General features: G+C 43.2%; 1 pseudogene; it reads left to right on the top strand.

Annotated features, from left to right (window-relative positions):
- The first annotated feature begins 19,564 nt into the window (after positions 1–19,564).
- Positions 19,565–19,737, top strand: LOC148508302 (U2 spliceosomal RNA; annotated as a pseudogene).
- Positions 19,738–21,595: the final 1,858 nt, after the last annotated feature.

Here is a 21,595-nt window from a genome sequence, read left to right as displayed (position 1 = left end):
TCACCACCTGAGACAGGTAACTCGCAGACACCAATTGTGACAAACTGCAGAATGTTTTCCTCTCCCTTGGAGGGAGCTTATCCCACCAGAATGTGGGCAATTCAGGTGAGAGACAACCCCTCTCACTGCACATCCCCCCCTTTCCCTTTTTCAAGCTTGGGGAAGCGCACATATACTTTTGCATCGACCGACGCCATTCAGCCTTCCGAACCACCTTTCCAGGCATGCATTCTTCATACCCACTAAACATGGTGTTCACTGGAAGAGGAGCAACCATCCTTCTTTTCTTGCAGACACAGGGATCTGCTCTTCTCTGCTGCCCTGCAGACAAAGTATTCCTCAAAGAGCCAGTGCAACATCTGAGCGGTCTAGCGAGAAGTACAGGGACTGGACCTTCTTCTTGCAGGACAGCTTGTTGCCGTACCTCAGGAATATACGGTGGCTGCTTTACGCCCACTCCTTCAGGTGTATTTCTCTTGTGCTCTATTAAGGCAGTGCACCCTGGCAGGGAAGAAAACACATCCTGATTATTGCGAACTAAGGGCCTGATTCAGAGCCGGACGCAATTAGCGCTCGCTCGTCCAGAAAAAGGGGGTGGCTATTCAAATGATCCATTCGCTCTTTGCGGTCTGTTGACGCCTCCATGTCTGAACGAGCGAACAAAACTTGCGGACGTTTATTTGAGAAATACGCCCCCTGGCCGCTCGCATCATACGTCATGTCCGCTATTTATTAGATTAATCGAGTACATCGAACAGTGTATGAACTGCTCGCTATTCTTGTGGTTGGTTTTTCCTACCACTATATTGCGAGCAGTTTTGACTATAAAACAACCAGGTGACGTGGTCAATGACACTGCTGTTGTAATTATGCACACCCATAAAACGCCCATTTTGACCTTTAAGCACGACTGCATTCTTAATTCCACTCCCCGTTTTCAAGCACCTTCCCCTGTTACCACCCACATACGCCTCATCCTGTCACTCAAAGTAGCAGGCATTCGCTATATAGCAAACAAACGATTTTCGGCCACACTGACTGGTTCACGCATGCGTATTATAAACCGTACACATGCGCAGAAGTGCGAACATCGCTCGGAACGAGCGTACTGCCGCTTACGAGCGGCTCTGAACCAGGCCCTAAGGCTTTCACTTCTTTTTGCTGTTTTGCTGACAAGGTGTCCGCCAGTGGAACTTCAGTAGGGCTAAGCAAACTAGATTGACCCCAGGAACCTGAGAGGTGGTGGTTTCCAGCACATCCAGGCAACATCTGTATTAGGTATAACACCTCTGTAAACATTTTTGCCTGGCTGTATCCAGCCAAAGTGTTGCAGATTTCTTTCCTCGTACATTTGCACAGAGGTTCTCTCTCCAAAGAGGACTGGCCGTGCTTTTCCACTCCCTTTTCCGAGGTAGGGCCTTGGAGACTTTACATTGGTGTTGTCTCTGTGGTTCCTTTACAAGCTCAACAAATCCTGGTAAATTGCTTCCCAATATGATAGGATAGGGAAGCTTAGGACCAACCACAGTGACCTCCACATAAGTGTGCCCCTTTATGGTGAGGATCACTTGCACCCGGGAGAAGTTTTCTGTGGCCCCAATGAATGCAGAGTAATTCAACTAACCCTAGCACCTTTTCTACTGCCCTGGGCAGGACAACCTCTGAGAACAGGGTTAGCTCACTCCCTGAGTCTATAATAGCTGGGAGTTCTTGGCCATCCAGTAAGTTTCCCACATTAACGGGAGTCTGAAATCCAGTGGTACAATCGTGCAAAAAGCGGGGTACGTAGCGCCCATACTAGCAACCCTACACTAGTTAGACTGTTTTTCTTGGAAAGTCCTGCCTTATATTACCTGGCTCTCCACACTCATAAAAAATGAAATTGCATCTCCAGCTGTGTTTCCTTGAGGAGGGGTGACAGTCGGGGTCACAGGCCAATGGGGTGCTATCTTAATGGGTTGCCCATTCTGCTTCCGAATAGGGACCCCTGATAGTAGGGCCCAAATGTGGAAGCACTGCGCTTTCCCAGGAGTAAGACCTGACCGAGCTACAATGGCACTTTTGACTAGGTCATATTTCTCTGCATCAGCAAAGGACAAAATAGCATAGGCTTTCTGAGCCTCACCCATTTAGTGGGCAAGTTTGTCAGCCCAAGTATCTGCTGATCAATTTAAACGCTGTGCACCCTCTCAAATATCAGCAAATACGCCTCTGGGTCATCTGAGGCAGATATTTTCTTCAGATGCCCAACACCTGTTGTGCGCATTGACTGGGTCACTAACTGTTACATTTGTTCCTCTGTCTTTTTTGTAAGGGGCCAACAAATTAACTATAGTGCGAAAAACTTCCTCCATTTTTTCATAGTGGGAGGGGTATGTACAAGTATAGGTGCTTTTAGATAACAAGCCAGTTTACACAAATAAATATGTCTCTTTCTTTCAGCAAAGCAATTGCAATTCACGTTTAACACAGAAAAAGAAAACACTGCTATTTTTTCCAGCAATGCAGGAGTTAAACAGAACATAAGAAAAAAAAAATAGCTTTTTCTCTTCCAGCACTGCAGTGCTTAATTAGACCTCAGTAATATGTGTGTCTTGCTCTTGTTCAGTCAACAGGTGAACTTGATTAGACAGCTTACTATCTGGGGAAGGTACTAATCAGCATTTGTTACATCTCAAGCACCTTAATAAGAACAAAGCAAAGTAACTTTTTTTTTTCTCAGTACACATAGCTTTTGCACACTGCATAGCAAGTTAAAGTGTCCTTAATATAACTGTGTCTTTTCTAGTTCGCCAACCATACTTATGTATACCAAAAGTTTTGCCTTGTCGGTTCCTTTTCTACACTGTAGGCGTCTAGCAATTGCGCTGCGACACAGTGCAGAGGACCCCATGTGGGCCACCACATGTAACATGGGGTATTGAAATGAGGACTCTAGACAGGCAGGTACTTGGTAAAGCAGTGTCTTTTTAATGGTAGCAGACACTGCACCTTAGCATATGTGAGTTTAGGCCTAGACACACTCAGGCACATAACAGAAAATAAGCAAACATAAAAGTAAATGTCTCAGCGCTCCTTGTGCTAATGTCTGTGGACCCGCTTTTTAGAATGCATCATATTTTATTCAAAATGTTTACCACCGGCAAATGTATTGGGCAAGCCTACACAGATCTTCAATAACCTCCAAATGCTACTAACGCATGCAAAACACGTTTGCAATTCCCATGGGATTTCACTTCTGCTATTCATTACAACAAAAAATGGGTGATTGGCAATTGTAACATGGAGTATTGAAATGAGGTCTCCAGACAGGCAGGTACTTGGTAAAACAGTGTCTTTTTAAAGCACTCCTTGTGCTAATGTCTGTGGACCCTCCATGTTCTGACACCCTAATGCTAACCACCACCCCCAGCCTATCGCCTGGCCAGTTTGTCCAGCATCAGGAGCAATGAGCAACAGGTGTGTAAGAGTTTTAAACCCTTCCTGTGCTGCTGACTTCCTGCTGGCTCTAAGCGATCTGGAAAACAAGGAGTTCCATACCTTCACTTTGAGCTGTGTAGCCAAGAAAACCTGGAATTCCAAACTTCTTATTGTAGGTGCAGAATGTGCTGGTCTTGTTTTCCTCTCCCTTGGAGGGAGCTTATCCCACCAGAATGTGGGCGATTCAGGTGAGAGACAACCCCTCTCACCACAAAATGAATCTATTACATTTAACTTATCCTTGTAAAAGACAGTTTCATTTGTTTAGGATGCTTCCTAGCCAAACTAAGATCTCTGGTTTCTTTATATCTAGCTTTCTGAACACCTCTTTTCACTTTAAAGCTTGATTTGCAGCTCCCTTGCCCATATTTATTATGCTGGAATCAAATTTTCATTTTTTAAATACGAAGAACTGCTATGAGTTGCAGACCTGCATAAAAATACAGTACCAAATAATAACAGACAATAATACTGTGCAAATTAGAGTACAAGATTATAGACCTTTTTCAGAGGTGGGTGTAGAAACACATGCAGCAGCGTCTATTGGTGGTCGTCTATCTGCGACTTAATACAAATGCCATTACAAAATCCTTTCCTTGTGTATATTTATGCGTCCAAATGTGCAAGGACTGCTCCCATGCTCTCAGGAAATCAGCGCTTTCCTATTAATTTCAATAGAGAATAACCAAGTCACATTCGTTGCAGCTCTCTACATGGCCAGTCCGAGATTGTATTTTTGCCAAGACTCGTGGATGCCTACTTGGATTAAAGAGGACATGATGGATTTTGGGAGTATTACATTGGAGAAATAGGGATGTGGGCGGGAGTGTTTTTAAAAAAATAAAAAATTACTACAGCAGTCGTGTGTGTGTGTTTTTAACAAGTGGATTACAAGTGCCAGCAGGCCCTTAATGTCCGGGCAAGCTGGCATTAGTAGTTTAACAAGAACCATCATGCCAGTGCAGGCTTGCTGGAACTTTTAGGCTGTCTGTAAATAACAATTATTATTATCCTTTATTTATATGGTGCCACAAGGGGTCCGCAGCGCCTTACAAGGTACATAGACTTACAGTACAGAATATTGCAGGACATGGACATTGTATAAACATTGCTGCATCAGCTGTCATAATACTCAAAGAGACAACAGGGCAGCAGAACCCAAGGGTTAGGTGCTATTGGCAGTAGGGAGTAGGTGATGGTGTAAGTAAGGGAAGAGGGCCCTGCTCGTAAGAGCTTACATTCTAAAGGGATATTAACTATTTAATAATCTTTACTCCAGCAGCGACCAGGGGTGCAGGGTAGAGAACTGGCTTTTCAGCCCAGGGATGGTTGTCCCTCGGGTATCCAATTCAGTTTTCTTCTGATTATCTAATAACAGCCAAGGATGAGAAGTCCAGAGCTGGCTATTGATTTGGGGAGAGCCCACTAATTTTTTTAAGAAAAAATAAATAACTTTTTATTCATTTTTATACATAATGAAGCATGCACAGACCAAGCCAAACATGCCTGCCACAGGCAGGTCTATTTTGCTTTTAACTACTCTACAATGTTTGTGCAAGTCCTATCAGGTTTGCATACATCGCTGATGGTGGGAGGACTGCTCAGGGGCATAATGTGTACTGCACATGTACAGGCCTCCATCTGGAAGTTCGCTCAGTGTCCCCAAGCCGCAGCTTGATTGACAGGCTGTGTCCGTATGAGAGTGGGGAGAGGGTGGTGCCTGCCTGCGTGCCAAAGCAAGGGTCTGCATCAGAAGATGCAGATATCCTGGTCTCGGCTACACAGGTAAGATGGCCATTCTGAGTGGCCTTTGGTTTTCTCGGATGGCCGATGCTGCAACCATCGCGACGGCAATCCGATTCTGTGTCTTCGGACACAGCACTCAGATCTGGAATGCTGTCAGGAGGCTTCTTTTTTCCTCAGACGCCTCCTGCTGCATTATCATGTTTTCATATGACTACTGCGTCCAAAGAGTCCATCTCTGAATCAGGCCCACAGTTAGCTAATTAGCAACCTTGATTGCCGGACCACCTGTGAAGGGCTGATAAAAGGTGTGTAAAGATGCGTACACATGTAACAAGTTTTTGAACGATTTAACTATAATGACGTCGTTATCGTTAAATCGTTTAAAAATCGTTCTTTTTTGTGGTGAACAATGAACGATAGTCGTTCTAGTGCACTTGTAGTTCATCGTCCATTCTGACTGTCCAACATAACGATTTTCGTTCAGAAAATCGTTCATGTCGTACAGAATGAACGATGTCCATTCACTGTATGCATGATTACAAAAATCGTTCCATTGCTCATGAAAATTGTTCACAAAATCGTTCATTAATTAAGTAACTACCGATTTTTTGTAAACAATTTTCGTTCACATTTTCAAGGAAAAATCTGAACAAAAATCGTTGGTTAATAAAATCGTTACGTGTGTATGCAGCTTTAGTTTCTCTAGTGTATTTCTGACTGCCTGGGGAACAGGTTGGGGCTTGCAGAGAGAAAGAGCAAGAGACCATTGCTTATAAGTGTAAGTTCAGTGCTAAAAAATTATTTTTATGTTTTGTTTATTTTGTTATTTCAAATAAAACTAGCTGCAGATACTTATACCAAGGCCCGGACTGGTGTGCTACTAATTGGCTGCTGCATGCAAGTTGCTGCTGTTTCACCCAGGTGACGACAACCATAAGCAGATCTTGCAAATATATATATATCCATCCTTGAAATACAGACATGAAGGACCGGCACTCACTGCTCTGATGAGAAAATAGAGGAAACTTTTAATCCAGCATAAAGATGTATAATGTTTTGTAGGAAGAACAATTATAAGTTGCATACCCAGTATTTTTTATTTGACATTAACTTTTTTCCACTTGAAGAACAATTTCAACAGAAGTACTCTTTATTGGAATGTGAGAAAATAGGCGTTTGTAATCTTTTAAATTGATGACAGATTAGACAGACCCAATTCCATTCCATTTTAAACTTGATTCCCACCACATCCAGCGAGATCCAGATTACATGGCAGTTGGTTGCATAACCGGTCACTCTCAACATCAGCATAGTTGGCGTCGATCTTGTAATCAACCACTTGATGGACCCTAGGTATCCAGGACATCATATTTAAAATAATCGTAAAGACAAAGGAGAGGATATGGATGTGTCCTCATACATCTAACCACAATACGCCCTGCAGCGCGACACGGCTGGCATAAGTTATCTGCTAGGTCCTGTGAGGCTCTGCTAGCACTGAGCATCTTTTATGCCCGGAAATGAGTCTTAGTCGCAGTGCGATGCAACTAGGATGCACCAGGAGATGATACTGATTAATTTGATATGTGACACTGTGTGCAACTAAGAATGTAAATGAAGCACAACCGAACTTGGCATAGAAAAAAGCCACGGCTGCTGCATCGTAGCATGTATACAGCTACAGATGCAGTCGCACACATATGTACAAGTGTTGCATATAAAATGATTCAGTGCAGTAGCCTGGTGCATCTTAGTTGCATCGCATTGTGAATAAAATGTATTTTTGGGTGCAAAAGATGCTCGGCTCAAGCAGAGTTGTACGGGACCGGGCTGTTTGGCGTGACTGCAGCAACAATGTACAAGGACACATCTGTAGCAAAACATATTATATAGCATTGATAATCACAATATTAAAAGCAGATACATTCAGAATATTACAAAAATAGAAGAAAAAAAAAATGTAACTACTATTTAATACCACGGGGCTAATCATTTGAAAAAATTTTAAGAAAATCATATAGCTGAGCTGTTTTAATTAGGAGACATTTATCACTGTGTGATTCATCATTTTAAAAGTATAAATCAATTTGTGTGCTTTCCAAAAGTATATAAATTGAAGGTGTCACTCTATCACCGTAATAGGAAAAATTAGCTAAGATTTCTGCAGACATAAATTGCAACAGTGACATCTTGTGGCTACTATTAGTACTTTATTGAAAAGAAATGAGTGGCAAGATCATGAAATTTTAGGGCCCTACCTACAGTGGGCCTGATTCATGACTGATCGCAACTGCGATTACGCATACAATCGGCAGATTGTTTCGTTCTGCGCATGTGTACGCATCGCAGTGCGCGAACTAGCCACTGCGATCGGGACTGCGATCACAGACCAATCGCAGAGTGATTAACAGGAAGTGCCATTTGTGGGTGATGACGGGAAGGTGGTCGGAAAAACACAGGCGTGCCAGTGCGTTCACAAGCTGTTTCAGGGGCGTGCATAAATTATCCACTGCGATAGCCGATCGCAATGGATTAGTTTGCTAACGCAGTTGAACTGCGTGCATACGCAATATTGCGATCCGTAGTGAATCAGGCCCAGTATCCTTTGCTCTTTTCATGTTTTGTTTAGTGGCTGAATGCCATTGAGTTCTGAGATATCACAAATCAACACAATAATGTCATCATGTGCAATTTTTGGCTAGTTCCCCAATGGCAACACTCTCTTACAGTTCCTATACAGCAGTTTTATTTTAGATGTTTAGTATGGTTGAGTATTTGTACAATTTTAAAAGGTATACCACTCCTGCGTGCCATGTATTATTTTATTTGCTATAAAATAAAGCAGTTGGTTTAAGTTTAACAAATTTATGTTTCTGAATCTTATAGTAAGCTTATTGTTAGTGCTGTAGTTGTGATTAATATCACATTTACCTTGAACGAGTATTTAAAATGTCTAATGTCGTAATCATATTGCACTTACTTTGTCAATGGAATCATCAATATACCTTTCCATGAGATCAAGTATGTGTTGGGGAAAGAGTGAGATAACTTAAAGGTATACTGCACCTATCTGTGATTTATTTAAACATTTATATAAACCATGAAAATTGCCTTTTAACTTTGTTGGAAATATTCAAGTTCCACCTCCCCTCAGCCTTGGGACATTTTTTTGTTTGCAATATTTAGGGTCTATTTACTAAGCAGTGTTAGGAGTCAGAGTGAAAAGTGATAAGGAAGTGATAAGGTGCCAGCCAATCAGCTCCCGTCATTTTTCAAACACAGCCTGTGAGATGACAATTGGGAGCTGATTGGCTGGCACCTTATCACTTCCTTATCACTTTTCACTCTGTCTCCTAACACTGCTTAGTAAATAGACCCCTTAGTCCCATACCATTGGGTACAATCACCATATCTACAACTATCTGAAGACCAAGATTCATTGTAGCTTAGATGTCATCTTGTTGTAGACCAATGAAGATATCCATCTGGCTGTTCACCTTTATAACACAACTATGGAAACTGTTGAGATTATCGCCTTAGTCTCTCGAGATGCAGTAGAGAAGTTTGATAACTGTACAACACTATGGCTACTGGAAAGGGAAACAAATCTTTAGGAAAGTAAATATAAAGATACAGGGATGTAATGAGGCAAGGCGCTCCCCATAATGTAATGTTATCAGCAGAAGCTGGGATATTCCTTAGGCATCAGAAACCTTGTGGATGTTATAAGGCCCATAATAAGCACCGCAGGGCCTCAGCAAGGATCTACCAATGCAGTGAGCACCCATAAAATGAAAAGAGGGCCTGATTCAGACCTGCTCGCGAGCGCTGAACGCTCACAAGCTGGTCGATGGTGGCCCAGTGTGCATGCGCATGACGGAGCCGGCTCCATCGTGTGCATGCGCGAGACCCGGATAGCGACGGGCAAACCGTCGCTCCGGGTCTCGCACCAAAGGAGGGGTGCTGTCGATGTTGAGTGACAGCACTCCCCATTTGGTGGGCGTGCCGGGGGTGTGGCTGCCCAGATGTAGGCGTTCCCATGGGAACGCCTACCGTCTGGGGCCGGGCCAACTGACATCACTTGTGTTAGAGCCGAAAGCACTCTTGGGCTTGTGGCAACGAGACCCTACCACAAGGGTCTTGTCGCAAGCCCGATGGTCATGATGGTCTTGACCATCGCGACCATCTTCCTGGCCGATCGCTATAGCTGTGGGTGGTCACCCACAGCTATACGAGCGGCCTGGAGGCCGCTCTACAAATCAAGGACGGCCCTGATTCAGAGCAAACGCTCTGTCAGAGCGTCCGGCTGTGACTCAGGGCCAGAGTACTGTACACAAAAAACCAAGTGTTGGAGCATGGGTCCACTGCACACTACCTTGAGCACCCACTGCAGGTCAACTATGGGGTTTAAGTGAAAGCCTTGTACACTATCAGCGGTAAGAGCTGTTGAGATGTCCTAGAGTGTCTAAGGCATTATGCAGGGATATGTATATTTACAGTCACTATGTCCGGAGTAACTATGTCATTATGACAAAGCCTGCGCCAGGATCCCAACACAGGTCTACTACTTAGAGAATTTTAACTATGTGGGTCTTATAACTTAGTTTAATCATGCTGGTAAGCGGCATGTATAAAGTTATAAGACTCGCACTGTAAATATGCTGCAAGTAGCATTAGACCTGTGTTGGGGTCCCAGTACCAGCATTGCCATGGCTACATAGTCACTGTGGACATAGTGGACCTCATTCAGAGTCGGTCGAAGCGGCCACACAGTCGTACGCATACGATGTTTTTCTTTCTGCGCCTGCGCACGGCTAGCAGTGCGCATGTGCGTACGAGCTCTACCGATCAAAAATACTGTCGGTCGTAGGGCTTCCGACACGGAAGTGAATTGGTAAAGTTGATTGACAGGAAAGACTGTTTGTGGGAGTATACGGGTTTGGTGGTCTGGAAACGGAGGCGTTCTTCAGCGTTTCCAGGCGTTTTAGGGGAGTGCATAAATTACCCGCTTCGTACGACCAAGAATTGCGGATGCATGCAAACGTCACTCTACGAACAGGCTGATCGTCCAGGCTAAGGTAGGCAAGAAGCGTCCGTAAGCCACAACAGTACAATCGTTAATCTGATGTTACCTTCGATGTTTCGATTTGGAACCACACAAACCAAGCAGCTAAGATTGCTGCATTGTAACTATTAACACTGCTAATTACCTTGTAACTCATTTCACTTGCGTGTGCATTAGGGATTTCGGAATGCAAATGTTTATTTGTTTTTTTTAAACCTTTTTTTTCTAAAACATCTAGCATTGTGTTTTGCGTAGCAGCCTTTTCAGATACCACACTTTTTAAACCTTGTATACATAGATATAGTTAAAGATAGACATTTTTGGTCTGAAATTTTTTTATTTTTTTGAAATTTGCCTTTCATCACAATGTAAATAATAATTATTTTGGCAACATTTGTATCTAATTAAAATAAGGTAAAAAATAAAAAATAAAAAAAAAATTTTGATAAAAAAAATAAAAGAGCTTGAGACATTGGTGACAAGAAATATGGGGACTGGACAACAGGCGAGGGCGGAGATACCCAGGGCTACTTGCATCGTTTGGGCCGGCTCGGAGGAAGAGGTAAGCTACGGACAGCCGACTGGCGTGTAACACGCTGACTGGCCTGGCCAGAGGTAGATGGGATTTCCTCTGGCCTAGGCATCGGGCTCTCCATACTTGCCGGGGTGGCTGTTGGGCTGCCAGAGGTGGTGGTCCTGGGAGGAAGGGAGTCTCGCTCCATCATGGCAGGTGGGTTGGCCTGCTCCTGGGTATTGGCCAAACGATCTAGGGCCCCAGCAATGGTCTCCAGGGCCACCGCCACCCTCACCAGAGTGGTCTCCATCCTCAGAAGAACACATGTGTTCTCCTGAGTTTGGGAGACCAACCTGGTGAGGAGAGGCACTGCTCGGTCTGATGGTTGCCCTGGAGTAGACTCCACAGGGTCCCCAGATGGAGTACTTGGATCCTCCCCTGCAGAGTCTCCATCTGTGCTAAACCCAGACCTGACCTCAGGAGCAGGCACTACCTCCTCTGAGTCTGGATTATAAAAAAAAAAAATGCTATTTGTTTTTCCCAAAAATAAAAACAGAGACGTTTCAGCTTTATACTTTTTGTCTAACAAAATTAAATTACCTTCTTGCACATGTGGAGCGTTGAAGTCGGCCATGTCATTGTCCATAGTGGACACGCCGACTATCTCCTCTTCCGTCACACATCCCTGAGCCAACGTCTCCAGCCTTGTCAAGGCCAGCTCCTCAGGGATGGGACCACAACCTGTCCCCGCAGCATGGTCCACCCTACTCCGTAGCTTCCTCTTCAGTTGGTACTTGAAATCCGTCCAGCTGTCAATGTTATATTTGAAATTTAAAGTGTTAGTTTTTTTAAATAAGATCAAGCTTTGGACTTCAGTACACTCACAATATAATTTTCTTACCGTTTTTTGATGACTTTCTGTGTTCTGTAGGTTGTCCCCACACCATTAACAGCCCTGGATATCTCCTCCCAAATCCTGTCTTTGGTTCCAACCCCCATATTTCTGGTTGCATTGACTATGTTCTCCATTGTCATGGTCACCAATGTCTCAAGCTCGATCCGTGAAAATGGAGGGTTTCTTGGCCTTGGCCTGCTTGGGCCCGCCTCCTCCTCCTCTACTGGTAGACTTTGATTCCCAGCACCTACAACGTTTAAAATATTACAAAGTTGTTGTTTTTTTAGGGAAATATGACCAGTTCTTGTGTTGTGTAAAAAATGTGATTTGCACTTACCTGGCTCAGTTGGCCTCTGCTCACCATGCTCCTCGGTTGACATTCTGCTAACCTGTGAGAGAGCATGAAGAATACTGCTTGTGCAGACTTTTTTATAGATGTGAGCGCATCCCTGGATTGGTTACCCGTGCATCCTTATTTCCCTAACTACAAATGCACACCTTTCCTGCATTCCGTAATCACTGCGTGGGTTGTGCTAGATGTGAGCGCATCCCTGGATTGGTTCCCCGTGCATCCTTATTTCCCTAACTACAAATGCACACCTTTCCTGCATTCCGTAATTACTGCGTGGGTTGTGCTAGATGTGAGCGCATCCCTGGATTGGTTCCCCGTGCATCCTTATTTCCCTAACTACAAATGCACACCTTTCCTGCATTCCGTAATCACTGCGTGGGTTGTGCTAGATGTGAGCGCATCCCTGGATTGGTTCCCCGTGCATCCTTATTTCCCTAACTACAAATGCACACCTTTCCTGCATTCCGTAATCACTGCGTGGGTTGTGCTAGATGTGGGCGCATCCCTGGATTGGTTCCCCGTGCATCTTTATTTCCCTAACTACAAATGCACACCTTTCCTGCATTACGTAATCACTGCGTGGGTTGTGCTAGATTTGAGCGCATCCCTGGATTGGTTCCCCGTGCATCCTTATTTCCCTAACTACAAATGCACACCTTTCCTGCATTCCGTAATCACTGCGTGGGTTGGGCTAGATGTGAGCGCATGCCTGGATTGGTTCCCCGTGCATCCTTATTTTCCTAACTACAAATGCACACCTTTCCTGCATTCCGTAATCACTGCGTTGGTTGGGCTAGATGTGAGCGCATCCCTGGATTGGTTCCCCGTTCATCCTTATTTCCCTAACTACAAATGCACACCTTTCCTGCATTACGTAATCACTGCGTGGGTTGTGCTAGATGTGAGCGCATCCTTGGATTGGTTCCCCATGCATCCTTATTTCCCTAACTACCAATGCACACCTTTCCTGCATGTTTCAATAATTGGGGTTTGGTTTCTTTATTTAAGGCAAAGCCAAATGTTCCCTTACTTGTGGGTTGTAGTTGGAGTGTTTGGTGGTGCAGGAGGTGTTTGATAGTACTTAAATAGTTTGCAGTTGATTGAGAGGTGCTTGTTTGTGTTGTTTGAGAGGTGCTTGTTTGAAGTTGATTGAGAGGTGCTTGTGTGTGTTGTTTGAGAGGTGCTTGTTTGAAGTTGATTGAGAGGTGCTTGTGTGTGTTGTTTGAGAGGTGCTTGTTTGAAGTTGATTGAGAGGTGCTTGTGTGTGTTGTTTGAGAGGTGCTTGTTTGCAGTTGATTGAGAGGTGCTTGTGTGTGTTGTTTGAGAGGTGCTTGTGTGTTTTGTTTATTTATTTATTTTAATTTTGATTTTGGTTGTGGGTTTTTTTTATTTTCATTTTTTTTGGGGGGGTTGGTTTTTTTGTGTTCCTTTCTTTTTGGTTGTTCTTTTTTGTGTTAATTTCTTTTTGGTGGTTCTTTTTTGTGTTCATTTCTTTTTGGTGGTTTTTTTTGTGTTCCTTTCTTTTTGCTGTTTGTTTTTTTGTGTTTTAAATTTTTTGTGGTGGTGGTTTTTGTGTTCCTTTTTTATTTTATTTTGTTGTGTTTTGTTTTTGGTGGTGGTTTTTGATTTACAAATTTGATTGGTTTGGACTTTTAACAAACCCCGTTAATTGGTGTGCTTCAGCCGGTTACTTGTTTGGTTTGGTTGCCCGGGCTTTTGTCTTCTTCAAATATCCAATGTAATTCGAAGAATCATGTAAGTGTGCCAGCCTACTCCATTTTATTTTTTTTTTGGTATCAACAATCATAAAAAAATGTAATTTTTTTATACTAATTTTTATATTTTTTTAAATATTTCTTAAAGGTGTTTAACACTCCATTTTGGACTTGAATCAGGTAAGTGTCTATTTATTCAAACCTACAATTATTTTTATTTGTGATTTAAATTTTTTACTGGCAAAATTGTTTATTGATCTATTTTTTAAATTTACATTTTAACATTTTACAACAATTCATATTGGCGATTTTAAAAATTAAGCATGGTTTTAACACTAAAAGTAGTAATATTGGTTTGACCTAAAAAAATCTATTTTTTTTTTTATTCCCTCTAATTTTAAAAATGTACAACAAATACACATGTAGTGATTTCCGAAGATGGCACTGCCCGACCCTGTAAGAATATGCACCATTATTATAAAGCTAAGTATTTTTGCACAAATAATCAAAAAACACTCTGTAGAACCAATTAAAATTCTAAATTTAACTTTACAGAGCGATGCTGGACAGCTAATAGTGGCCATGTTGACCCCCACCAACCTTCCTCAGCCTCCTCCTGGGCTTAGGCATAGGAGGCGTGCAAGGGCCAAGATATATAGAACACGTGTCACCCTTTTTGGAATGCCTGATGATGTGGTGGTAACCACTTATCGCCTGCCTCCAAATATTATCCTAGACACTCTTTCAATACTAAAGAATGATCTAGAAAGTCAGATTAACATTCCTACAGCAATCTCACCACTTACACAGTTGTTGGCGGTGTTACATTTCTGCGCCTCAGGGTCCTTCCAAACTACTGTGGGGCTGGTGGGTGGCCTCACCCAGCCCTCATTTTCACGGATCCTGAGGCGTGTGCTAGATGCATTTTTCAATCATCTAGCACATTTTATTAGTATGCCTTTGGATACGGAAGCCCTTCATGTGGTAAAGCAGAAGTTTTTTGAAATTGCAGGCTTTCCACACGTCATAGGGGTAGTGGATGGCAGTCACATAGCACTTCAGCCCCCTGCATGCAGGGAACAAATATATAGGAACCGAAAACATTACCATTCCCTAAATGTAATGGTGCTATGTGATGCCTCCCTCCAGATCCTCTCCCTGAATGCCAAATTCCCAGGCTGCAGCCATGATGCGTACGTGATCCAGCATTCAGGGATTTGGCCAAAATTAAGCACACTGCAAGCTGGTGACGCGTGGATTCTTGGTAAGTAAAAATCCAGTATGTATTTCTAGAAATAGTGTAAACTGGTTCTCATGGTAAATGTATGTATCTTTTGGTGTCCCATTTCCATCAGGTGACAGTGGATATCCTTGCACGCCCTGGCTGCTGACTCCTTATTTGACTCCCACACCAGGGCCACAAACTCACTATAATGCCACGTTTACTGCCACCAGGCAGGTGGTGGAGCGCTGTAACGGCCTTTTAAAGGGCCGGTTCTGGTGTCTCCATCACTCTGGTGGTGCACTCATGTACTCGCCGGATATGGTTTCTCGCATTGTGGTCCTGTGTGGGATTTTACACAACATTGCAATAAGGAGTCGAGTACCCATGCAGCCAGAGGAGACCTTGCCAGAGGATGGCCCCCCGGAGGAAGGTGTTGTGATGCTGTTGGGGGGAGCCAGACGCGATGATGTTGTTTCACGTTTTTTTAGGTAGGCATATTGAAATTTTTTTATATTTTTTCAAAAATGTTACCAAATATATTTTAATGTGTACCTTTTTCTTTTGTCTTTTCCTACCAACCAAATCACAACACTTTCCAAAACCTGGAAAAAAAATGGAACCCATTGGCAATACCCTGTATGTTTTTGGACAACTAACATTTTGCACGGATATCCCCCAACATGTTTAGTTAATTTGCCTTTTGTTTTAGTCATTTCTATGTTTCCAAATCAAAAATGTTTTTTTTTTTACTATAGTTGTTTATGTTTGACTAAGCCAGATATTTTATTTGGCCAAACCATGAGGACATTTGTTATTTGTGAATATGTTATGTTTTTTTTTTTACCAGTAAAAGCCTGTTGGCAACATGTTTGTTATTTAATAAATGTTTTAAATGAAATACAAATGTTTTTTTTTATTTTATTTTAAAATTTTAAAGCCATTTTGAGGTGAATAATGTATGCCAACCCATAATTAAAAAATATACAACATTACTACAAATGTTATTAAGATTTACTAAAACATTTTTTAAGTTCTTACACTATGGAAAGGCACCCACCTTTGGTCCAAAATTTTTTAACATGCAGAATTACACCCTTTAATGTGTGGCAAAAAAGAGGACAAATGTTTGAAATACAAAAACTTAAATTTTTTTTTCAAGTGTCATAAAAATGTAAACAAAATAAAACAAATAAACTACACATCCTCCAAACGCCTCACTAACCTTTGGAGGCAGCAGTAGCCCTGCATTACATAGCCCGAGGTCTCTCGAAGATCCTCCCGAATTTGCCTCAGGATGTGGGTTAGATCTGTGTCTCCGCTGTGCTTCTAAAATGTAAACATAAAATAACAAAAAAAATAAATTTTTTAATTTCGGCTACACAATATAAGTACACTTTACACATTCTGGACAATAGGGACAACATACAGGAGGGATTTTTAACATTGACTAAAATCCTAACCTCCTTCCCTGTGCCTAACCCTAACCCCCCCTTCCCTGCTACCTAAACCTAAGTCCCCCGGGGGGGTGCCTAACCCTAAGTCCCCCCCGGGGGTACCTAACCCTCTCTCCCCCTAGCCTAACCCTCCCCCCCTAGCCTAACCCTCCCGGGGTGGTGTATAACCCTAAGTCCCTCCCGGGTGCCCTAATCCTAACCCTCCCCCCCCACGGCTGTCCACTCGCGGCGCCCGGCATCGGGGAAATATCAGGCATCTACATCTAGACACCCGGCATTTCATCCCTTCCTGGGATATGACAGTCGGGAAACCGGCTGCCGGTATTAAGGCAGCCGATTGTATACCTTCCAAATGCGTGATTTTAGAGTGAGTGTGGACAGTCCATGAAGAGGGCATAATTACCACTTATCCATCTTTAATATGCGTCATATAAAGTGTATTGTGTGTCATAATTCCAGCATATACAGGACTAGCGATAACAGTAAGTTATTAAATGCGGCAGTAGGGCCATCCTGCTTGAGCTGAATGTTTTTATTTTAGATGTGGGCTCCATTCCAGAGCATGGGAGCAAATCCGGGAGTCTGGGGGAGCAGCAGAAGAACCTAGCACTGCCCTGGAGTCCTGGATATATATGTAAATATTGGGCTCTATAGCAGTGCATGTTTTCCAAATCCCCTAATTGGTGCATAGGTGTATTTATTACTGGCTGATACATGTTAAAAGATCCACAGGTGGTGCTATTTATTTAATTTATGATACTGAGAAGAACATGTAGCACTAGTAAAATTCCATTATATTACTATTTCTATTGTGGTCATGGTGTGGGTTGGGGAGGGGGGTTTCCAGGCAGATGGAAACCCCCCCTGCGTTTGCCTATGACACGCAGTGTGCAATTGCAAACATAAGAGTGCAAATGATCCTAACGCAAAATGCACATGCATTTATAAAGTTAACACAATTAGCACACGTACATTCACAGTTAATAAACCTTACTTTGTTTTGAAAATTGTGTGAAAATAAAAAAACGGACAAAACAACCACAAAATGAACAATAAAGTTTATTGACACATGATAAAAAACTCGTTTTAAAGAACAGCAAGAGTTAAACACTTAATTAGATAATTGACAAAAAGCTAATAACAAGCTGATCGATAGTCCATGTAAACATGACATGTGACCATGAAAACAGCACATACGGCCGCAAACATCAGAACATAATTAGCATAGAGCGCCTGACTACGATTGACTCGTTCGTTCGTTCAGATCAGTCCGTAGCTAGAGGAGGTGCAGTGCTAACGAATGGGCGTCACTTTGTTTACGATCGCCCTGCCGTACGATCGGATTTTGCGGTCGTTAGTCGTACGACCGTGCGGCCGATTCAACCGACTCTGAATGAGGTCCAGTGTGTGGTGAAATGCTGACCACATACAACAATGTATATGTATGGGTCTGAGCACTATCAGTGATAGTTCCTGCAAAGATGTCTCCTTACAAACAGGTACTGTGGGTCAGGAAAGAGCTCACTGCACTTCTAGCAGTGAACATTGCAAAGCAATCATCCGCTTTGTCAGCAATAGCCTGCTTTACTGCTGGCAGCCTTTCTAAGAGGTCCCAGGATACTGAAAAGAGAGGCATAGAATTAGACAACAAAATAATTGAGCAAAGGAAGAGGAGGGTCGCAATGATCCACAACTTGTGATCCAGGAGCCTTAAGTCTCCAAAAATTACTAATATTAAGGAATCATCATGTCACGGTTCTGTTATTCTGTCGATCTTGATTGGGACCCTTGGACTGAACGGAGGTGCAGATGAAACAAGGCTTAATGTAACTCTAGCGCATGAGTATAAATAGTAGTATAGGTACACTAATGACGGTGTAGTAACCACAGACTTGTGATATGTATGGATACTGAACTGGAACCAGAGTGAGCAGACCAGATCTACTGGGCGATCTCCCACCTAGTGACCTGTGAAGGCCAGCAAGAGCATGAACACACTCCAGGGACAAAGGTGACCTCCGGAACTCAGAACAATAAAGTCCTGGTAGATTGGAACTCAGAACTCGCCAGGATTAGGAATCTAATGTAGTCAGCATACAACTTGTGGAAGCTGTAACTCTGGTACTGCTCTGACACAAGACCTAGAACTGGAGCCCAGTGAGCAACTTGGAAACTGAGCGGATAAGTAATACAGTTTACTGAACACCTCAGTGTAAAGACCGTATACTGCCCTAGCCCTGGAATCAGCACCCTTCTCTGAACCAGCCCAAGACAATAGCACACAGCACAGGTAAACCAATGTGGTTACCATCGTAGGCTACAGTGTAGCGGTTCCCACCATAGACTTCAATGGAGCTTTCCCGCCATTGAAATCTATGGGGGAATGTGTGATAGGCAGCCTGACCGCTTAGAGACAATTAGTGGGCAGCTCCTAAGGAGGCTATTGCAGCATGTTTCATGGCATATTGGGGGGTCCTGGTACCACCTCTATATTAGTACTTCTCTGTCCTTCAATAGTACAAGTGTAATATTGGATATGACACCCTTCGTGGACATAACCAGTGTTACCGTTTTACCATCTCACAGTACATCCCAGGTGACTCGCGTTCAACATAATAGGTGGCTACCTTATAAGGACATATCTGTACCTCGCTGGGTAGATACCACAGTCACAAGGTTTTTCTCCCACATTGCACTACAGATGTCCTGTGATTTTCCCAGTTACAGGAAACTTGACTGCACTTACACATTAGAGGTTTTTTTTTCTATAAGTGGATTTATACCATCCATTATCCCAGCAATAGGGTTTTTCGCCTTATAGTGGCAGTCCTTCACCCACACATAGTTTGCGTTTGGACTGTAGCTTACTGTACGTCTGGGCTATATACAGTATATATATCTATACATATATATCTATATATATATATATATTAATTAAAGACTAGGTAATTTATATATAATATATATTTTACTTCAGCTCAGCTTTTAGTGCTGATGCTGTGCAGTATTACGTTGCACTATACTGCTGGACAAATCTCTCTCAAAATCATGACGCTGTAGACTGCCTTGTATATCAGTAACTGTCTCAGGTTCTCTATTCCTTTTTATAGGTATGATGATCGCTTCTCGGCTACGATCATGTGTAATATCTGTTCTTATCAGTTTAATATCTGATTCGCCCCTATCTGGGGGCCATATATTAATGAATGTTACAACAGGGTGATGGAACAAGAGTGTTCTTTGTCCACTCCACACATTAATTAGAGTATATCTTTGTCCAGTGTGGAATATGTGTTTATATCCATCCCAATACTAGGCTGGGTCTGGTCTCTCACCTGAACCATTTTCCTTAGGCTAGGCGTTCTTCGCCTCCCATGTGAGCGCATGATCTAGTTTTACGCTGTTATCACTCTGTGATTCATAGACTGCGGTATCTTGGTGTGACCACTAATGTCCTCTCCTAGTTTTTAACACAGGGTTAAGCTTATACTGATGCTATTCTAGTCTACAGACCAGGTTGTAAAGCGTACAGTCTTAGTCGACCTACAGAACCTATTGGTACTCTAGCTGCACGAGGATGTTGGCAACGTTGAACACTAGTCAGTTAAGTCCACAAAGTGACCAAGTGATCCCTGGTCGCTTGCAGGTAAGAGTCTGCTCCGCCTTTCTAAGAAGGTGCTCTTGTCTCAGATCCATTTAGCAGAGTAACAGGCTCACTGTGCAACAGCGCGCTCTTAAAATAACACATTCACAGCTATACTGGCAGACATCTTTTCCTCAGTTTGTCTCTAAACCCTAGAAGTTTGGTTCTATATTCAATACGTCCTTCTATATGAAAGACGAGCCAGAATGAAACCATTAACTCTGCTTCGCACTGACCTCATGTACATAACCTACTACATTCATTATTTTATGTTAATTTGTTTTTTGGTATCCTGCTGGTTCTCTATCCTTCTCGGATAGACCTGGTTTGCCAATCCTTTAGTGTGCTTTTTCTCCTTGGGGAGTTATATCCTTCTGAGGTACATAGTTGTTCATAGTTTTCATTTTCTCTTCTCCCTGCTTGCTAGAGTGATACGCCTTGGCTAACATGCTCTAGATGTTTAATGGTTGTTCTGGACAATCACTTTCAAGGTCGATGGTCGCTTCACAAGGCGTTGTTCCAGATCAATGTGCTGGAACTCCGTGTAATCATCAGGCTCTTCTGGAAGCTAACTCCCTTCTCGAAGGTTGGCCTATTCAGATTCTGTCAGACAATGCCACACCACAGTCGTCGAGTTTATCATCCTTCAAGGTAGGACACGCAGTCACAGGACCATGCGCGAGGCTAGTTGCATTCTATGGTGGACAGAGTTCCATGTTTTGGAGGTCTCAAGGGTGCTCTTCGAGGAAGTGGAAAACTAGGAGGTTGACTTTCTCAATCGTCAGGACCCTCATCCTGAAGTATGGGACTTTCAGCTGGGGGATTTTCCCACCTGCTAGTCAGTAGTTGGTGCCAGGCCAGATATACATCTCTGGGCCTCAAAGCACAGTCATCTGGTGCCTCGGGTCTGATTGAGGACTCGTGTACCACTTTCTTCCGCTAGTCCTCAAGTGTGTAAAGCTAGAGGTGGACATGGTTTTCCTTGCAAATCCTACTGGGCCATTGGGCCTGGTTCTCAAATCTCCAAATGCTCCCCGTCAAGGATCCCTGGCTACTACCATTTTGCCCAGTCCTCCTGCTTCTAGGTCAGTTAGTCTTCCCTGACTTACAGCTCCTGAATTTCATGGCATGGCTGTTGTGGCCACTATTTTAGACGTAGCAGGATTCAGGACTCTGTGGTTTCTACATGTGGTGTTCTTATGTTACCTAGTCTGAATATCGGGGGGGTTTCTTACCACTGTTTTCAGTCGTCCCGTCTCCTGCCCTTCTTCTCCAGGACCTGGATGCTGGGTTACACCTCGGTTATCTCAGAGTTCAGGTTTCGGTATTGTCGATATCTTAGCGCCGCCTGGTCTTTTTCCCTTAGATTCAATCTTTTCTTCAGGGGCTCTCCTGGGACAGTTGTCCCGCTTACACCTTAACCCGGTTCTGCTATTCCTCTAGTCTTCTCTGTTCAAGACTTGGAGGATATGGAACTGAAACTCCGCTCTTGGACGAAGGACCTCC

This window comes from Taudactylus pleione, unplaced genomic scaffold (assembly GCF_031769625.1).
Source record: "Taudactylus pleione unplaced genomic scaffold, aTauple2 ptg000372l, whole genome shotgun sequence".
NCBI classification, from domain to species: Eukaryota; Metazoa; Chordata; class Amphibia; order Anura; family Myobatrachidae; genus Taudactylus; species Taudactylus pleione.
This window is presented reverse-complemented; position numbering and strand designations above follow the sequence as displayed.